Genomic DNA, 6,697 nt, shown 5'->3' with positions numbered 1-6,697 from the left:
AATTCCCACCAATGAATCTGCATAAGTATTCTATCCCTTTTTATTTTCTATTTATTCCATTAATCAAATTTAAACCAATAATCCAATTATCCTTGAATTGCCTGACTGAGATTTACAAGGTGACCATAGCTTGCTTCATACCAACAATCTCTGTGGGATCGACCCTTACTCGCGTAAGGTTTATTACTTGGACGACCCAGTACACTTGCTGGTTAGTTGAACGGAGTTGTGAATTCAACCAGTGCCACAATAATGATTTCATACAAGTACAAAAGAACATGGATCACAATTTCGTCCACCAGTGTCCCTAACCAACTCAAGAGAGGAGATCTCAAACCAGTCGCCAGAGGCTGGCTGGACTTCATTGGGCATTCTATACTGCCCACTAGCAACTGCTCTAAAGTCACCATCAAAAGAGCAGTAATGATCCATTTCATTATGTTGGAAAAAGAAGTGGAAGTTCACAGCTGATCTCTTGTGAACTTTACACAATTGCAAACAAGAACTCTAAAGATGCCAAATTGGCTTATCCAAGCTTAATCTCTATGCTATATAAAGATGTTGGGGTAAAGATGGGAGTAAATGAGTATATCTCAGTTGAGCAACCAATCACCAAAAAGTCAATGAAAGGACAACAAGTGCAGGATGACCCCATCAAGAGGAAAGCATAGGAGTTCCTCCCAGAAATCCCTCAAATTGAATACTGGGAGCGTCTTGAAGCATCTGTCACCAAGTTGCAAGAAGCTATGGACCAACTAAAGGAAGAACAGCAAAATCAAAGTAGCATGCTTTGCAAACTGCTTGGGGAACAAGAAGAGCAAAGGCGTGAATTTAAGGAACTGAAGCGTCAGAAGCTATCTCTTGAAGGGCCAAGCACCCCACAGACTAAAGGAGCATCCACCTCCCAAAATAAAGGTTGTTGAGTCTTAATCTTAGCCTTAACTTTGTGATAATTGTTCTTATTAGGAATTTATCTTAGAAGTTATATATGAGTAGTAGTAATTAGTATCTCTATTTTAATTTTATCTCCAATTAAGTTATAATTTATTTTTCTCATCATCATCAAACATGAATAAAATAGCAGATTTTTAGAATAAGGAGGCAATATTTTTTTGAGTTTTTAACAAGGAAAATTATAATTATTTATATGTGGTGGCAATACTTTTTGTCTTCTAAATGAATGCTTGAACAGTGCATATTTTTTTATATTGAATTTTATGAATGTTAAAATTGTTGGCTCTTGAAAGAATGATGAACAAGAGAAATGTTATTGATGATCTGAAAAATCATGAAATTGATTCTTGAAGCAAGAAAAAGCAGTGAAAAAAAAAGAAGGAGCAGCAGAAAAAGCCAATAGCCCTTTAAACCAAAAGGTAAGGCCAAAACGGATCCAAGGCTTTGAGCATCAATGGAAAGGAGGGCCTAAAGGAATAAAATCCTGTCCCTAACCATGTGCTTGTGTCATGAAGGTCCAGGTAAAAAGCTTGAGACTGAGTGGTTAAAGTCGTGATCCAAAGCAAAAGAGTGTGCTTAAGAACTCTGGACACCTCTAATTGGGGACTTTAGCAAAGCTAAGTCAAAATCTGAAAAGGTTCACCTAGTTATGTGTCTGTGGCATTTATGTATCCAGTGGTAATACTGGAAAACAAAGTGCTTAGGGCCACGGCCAAGACTCATAAAGTAGTTGTGTTCAAGAATCAACATACTAAACTAGGAGAATCAATAATACTATCTGAATTCTGAGTTCCTATGGATGCCAATCATTCTGAAATTCAAAGGATAAAGTGAGATGCCAAAACTGTTCGTAAGCAAAAAGCTACTAGTCCCGCTCATCTAATTAGAATCTGAGCTTCACTTAAAACTCTGAGATATTATTGCTTCTTGATTTCTTTTTATCCTATTTTATTTATCTAGTTGCTTAGGGACAAGCAACAGTTTAAGTTTGGTGTTGTGATGAGCGGATATTTTATACGCTTTTGGGGGGTAATTTCATGTAGTTTTTAGTATGTTTTAGTTAGTTTTTAGTATATTTTTATTAGTTTTTAGGAAAAATTCATATTTCTGGACTTTACTATGAGTTTGTGTGTTTTTCTATGATTTCAGATATTTTCTGGCTGAAATTGAGGGAGCTGAGCAAAAATCTGATTCAGGCTGAAAAAGGGCTGCTGATGCTGTTGGATTCTGACTTCCCTGCACTCGGAATGGATTTTTTGGAGCTAGAAGAGTCCAATTAGCTTGCTCTTGATTGGGTTGGAAAGTAGACATCCAGGGCTTTCCAGCAATATATAATAGTTTATACTTTGCTCAAAGATAAATGACATAAACTGGCGTTCAGTTTCATGTTCCATTCTGGTGTTAAACGCCAGAAACAGGTTACAAGTTGGAGTTAAACGCCCAAAACAGGTTACAACCTGGTGTTTAACTCCAGAAACAGCCCAGTCACGTGAAAAGCTCAAGTCTCAGCCCCAGCACACACCAAGTGGGCCCCTGAAGTGGATTTCTGCACTATCTATCTTAGTTTACTCATTTTCTATAAACCTAGGTTACTAGTTTAGTATTTAAACAACTTTTAGAGATTTATTCTGTATCTCATGACATTTTTAGATTTGAACTTTGTACTCTTAGACGGCATGAGTCTCTAAACTCCATTGTTGGGGGTGAGGAGCTCTGCTGTGTCTCGATGGATTAATGCAATTATTTCTGTTTTCTATTCAAACACGCTTGTTTCTATCTAAGATATTCATTCGCACTTCAATATGATGAATGTGATTATCCGTGACACTCATCACCATTCTCAACCTATGAACACGTGCCTGACAACCACCTCCGTTGTACATTAGATTGAATGAGTATCTTTTGGATTCCTTAATCAGAGTCTTCGTGGTATAAGCTAGAATCCATTGGCAGCATTCTTGAGAATCCGAAAAGTCTAAACCTTGTTTGTGATATTCCGAGTAGGATTCAGGGATTGAATGACTATGACGAGCTTCAAACTCACAACGGTTGGGTGATGAGCGGATAATTTATACACTTTTTGGCACTGTTTTTAGTATGTTTTAGTATATTTTAGTTAGTTTTTATTATATTTTTTTATTTTTTAATTAAAATTCAATTTTCTGGACTTTAATATGATTTTTGTATTTTTCTGTAATTTTAGGTATTTTCTGGCTGAAATTAAGAGACCTGAGCAAAAATCTGATTCAGAGGCTGAAAAAGGACTGCAGATGCTGTTGGATTCTGACCTCCCTGCACTCGAAGTAGATTTTCTAGAGCTACAGATACCCAATTGGCGCGATTTCAATTTCTTTGGAAAGTAGACATCCTGGGCTTTTCATCAATATATAATAGTTTATACTTTTCCCAAGAATTGATGGCCCAAATCGGCGTTCCAAATCGGCTTCAGAATTCCCGGCGTTTAACGCCGGAACTGGCACAAAAGTTGGAGTTAAACGCCCAAACTGGCACAAAAGCTGGCGTTTAACTCCAGGAAAAGTCTCTACACAAGAAAGCTTCAATGCTCAGCCCAAGCACACACCAAGTAGACCCCGGAAGTGGATTTTTACGTCATTTACTCATTCTTGTAAACCCTAGGTCACTAGTTCACTATAAATAGGACTTTTTGCTATTGTATCTTCATCTCATGACACATTACACGTTTCATATTGTATCTTCTACGGCATGAGTCTCTAAACCCCATGGTTGGGGGTGAGGAGCTCTGCTGTGTCTTGATGGATTAATGCAATTACTACTGTTTTTCATTCAATCACGCTTGCTTCTATTCTAAGATACCACTTGTTCTTCAAACTGATGAATGTGATGATCCATGACACTCATCACCATTCTCACCTATGAACGTGTGTCTGACAACCACCTCCATTCTACCTTCGTTTGAGTGTGTATCTCTTAGATTCCTTAAGCAGAATCTTCGTGGTATAAGCTAGAACCCATTGGCGGCCATTCTTGAGAATCCGGAAAGTCTAAACCTTGTCTGTGGTATTCCGAGTAGGATTCGAGGATTGAATGACTGTGACGAGCTTCGAACTCGCAAGTGTTGGGCGTTAGTGACAGACGCAAAAGAATCACTGGATTCTATTTCGACATGATCAAGAACCGACAGATGATTAGCCGTGCGGTGACAGCGTGCGTTGAACATTTTCACTGAGAGGATGGGAGGTATCCATTGAAAACGGTGAAACCCAACATACAGCTTGCCATGGAAGGAGCCTTGTGTGCATGAAGAAGAAGACAGTAGGAAAGTAGAGATTCAAAAGATATAGCATCTCCAAAACCTCAACCTGTTCTCCATTACTGCAAAACAAGTATTTATTTCATGTTCTTTTACTTTTTACAATTAAATCTGAGAATTATTGATATCCTGACTAAGAGTTACAAGATAACCATAGCTTGCTTCAAACCGACAATCTCCGTGGGATCGACCCTTACTCACGTAAGGTATTACTTGGACGACCCAGTGCACTTGCTGGTTAGTTGTGCGGAATTGCAAAAGTGTGATTGTGATTTCGTGCACCAAGTTTTTGGCGCCGTTGCCGGGGATTGTTCGAGTTTGGACAACTGACGGTTTATTTTGTTGCTTAGATTAGGAATATTTTATTTTTGTGGTTTAGAGTCTTTTATTTGAGTTTAGTTTTATATTTTAAGTTTGGTGTCTTCTTTGTGTTTTCCTTTAAATTTTCAAAGTTTTGTGTTTGATTTTCTAAAAATTTTTTCTTGGTGTTCATCTTGACATTCAAAGTTTTCTTGTTTGTTCTCTTTGTTTTGATCTAAAATTTCTAAGTTTAGTGTCATTTTGTTGTTTTTCTCTTTCCTCATTAAAATTCAAAAATAAAAAATATCATTTCCTTGTTTTACTCATAATTTTCGAAATTTTGCATTAATTTTCAAAATCATATCTTTTTTTTAGTCAAGTCAAAATTCTAATTTCAAAAATTAATTTTTTTTCAAATCTTTTTCAAAAATAATTTTCAATCATATCTTTTTAATTGCTAATTCCAAAATTTTTTTAATTAATTAATTAATTTAGTTTTCAATTTGCTTTGATTTTATTCTCTTTTGGTTTTTGAATTTTTATTTTATTTTCCATTTATTTTATTTTATTATTTTCGGTTACTTTTAATAAAAAAAATAATATAATAATAAAATAAAATAATATCCACATCATCTCCCGTTCTCCATCATGGACCTAAGTGGAATTGAGCAGTCCAGAAGGACTCTGGGGTCATATGCTAACCCCATTACAGCTGCATATGGGAGTAGCATCTGTATACCTCCCATTAAAGCAAGCAGCTTTGAGCTAAATCCTCAACTCATTATCATGGTGCAGCAAAATTGCCAGTATTTCGGTCTTCCACAGGAAGAACCTACTGAGTTTCTGGCATAGTTCTTACAAATTACTGACACAGTACGTGATAAAGAAGTGGATCAGGATGTCTACAGATTGTTACTGTTTTCATTTGCTGTAAAAGATCAAGCTAAGAGGTGGTTGAATAACCAACCCACAGTAATCATAAAAACATGGAGCCAGTTATCAGACAAATTCCTGAATCAATTTTACCCTCCAAAAAGGATGACACAGCTAAGGCTGGACATCCAAGGCTTTAAACAAGAGGATAATGAATCCCTTTATAATGCCTGGGAGAGGTATAGAGGTATGCTAAGGAAATGCCCCTCTGAAATATTTTCAGAGTGGGTACAGTTAGACATCTTCTACTACTATGGGCTTACAGAAAAAGCTCAGATGTCTTTAGACCACTCAGCTGGTGGATCTATACACATGAGGAAGACGATTGAAGAGGCTCAAGAGCTCATAGATACGGTTGCTAGAAATCAACATCTATACTCAAGTAGTGAGTCCTCTATAAAAGAAGAAGCTATGGCAGTAACTACTGATCCTAATCCTCAAGAACAGATTGTTGAACTTAATCAACAATTACTCCTGATGACAAAACAATTAGCAGAGTTTAAAGAGATGCTCCAAGAAACTAAAAATGCTAACCAAAATATGGAAGCACAATTGAATCAGACAAGACAGCAGCTATCTAAACAGATAACAGAAGAATGCCAAGCTGTTAAATTAAGGAGTGGGAAGACATTGAATATATCAACTCAAAGCAGCAGAAAGCCAAGAAAGGAACAACTGACAGAGGATAACCAAACCACTGCCCAAAATTCCTCTGAGGACAGTAAGAGCCCAGAGAGGAATACTTCTGGCGTTCAAACGCCAGAAAAGGGGGAAAAGTTAGCGTTAAACGCCCATTCCTTGCCCAGTTCTGAAAGCTGGCGTTAAACGCCCATCCTGCACCCAGTTCTGGAGTTCAAACGCCATTGAGGAATCAGACACCTGAGAATGCTGATAGTAACCCCTCTAAGAAGGATTCTCCAACCACCTCTGTAGGGAATAAACCTGCAGCAACTAAGGTTGAAGAATATAAAGCCAAGATGTCTTATCCTCAGAAACTCCGCCAAGCGGAACAGGATAAACAATTTACCCACTTTGCAGACTATCTCAGGACTCTTGAAATAAAGATTTCGTTTGCAGAGGCACTTGAGCAAATACCCTCTTATGCTAAGTTCATGAAAGAGATCTTAAGTCATAAGAAGGATTGGAGAGAAACTGAAAAGGTGTTTCTCACTGAAGAATGCAGTGCAGTCATTATGAAAAGCTTACCAGAGAAGCTTC

Source organism: Arachis stenosperma, chromosome 1 (genome assembly GCF_014773155.1).
Source record: "Arachis stenosperma cultivar V10309 chromosome 1, arast.V10309.gnm1.PFL2, whole genome shotgun sequence".
Classification (NCBI taxonomy): Eukaryota; Viridiplantae; Streptophyta; class Magnoliopsida; order Fabales; family Fabaceae; genus Arachis; species Arachis stenosperma.
Note: the sequence above shows the minus strand (reverse complement) of the source record.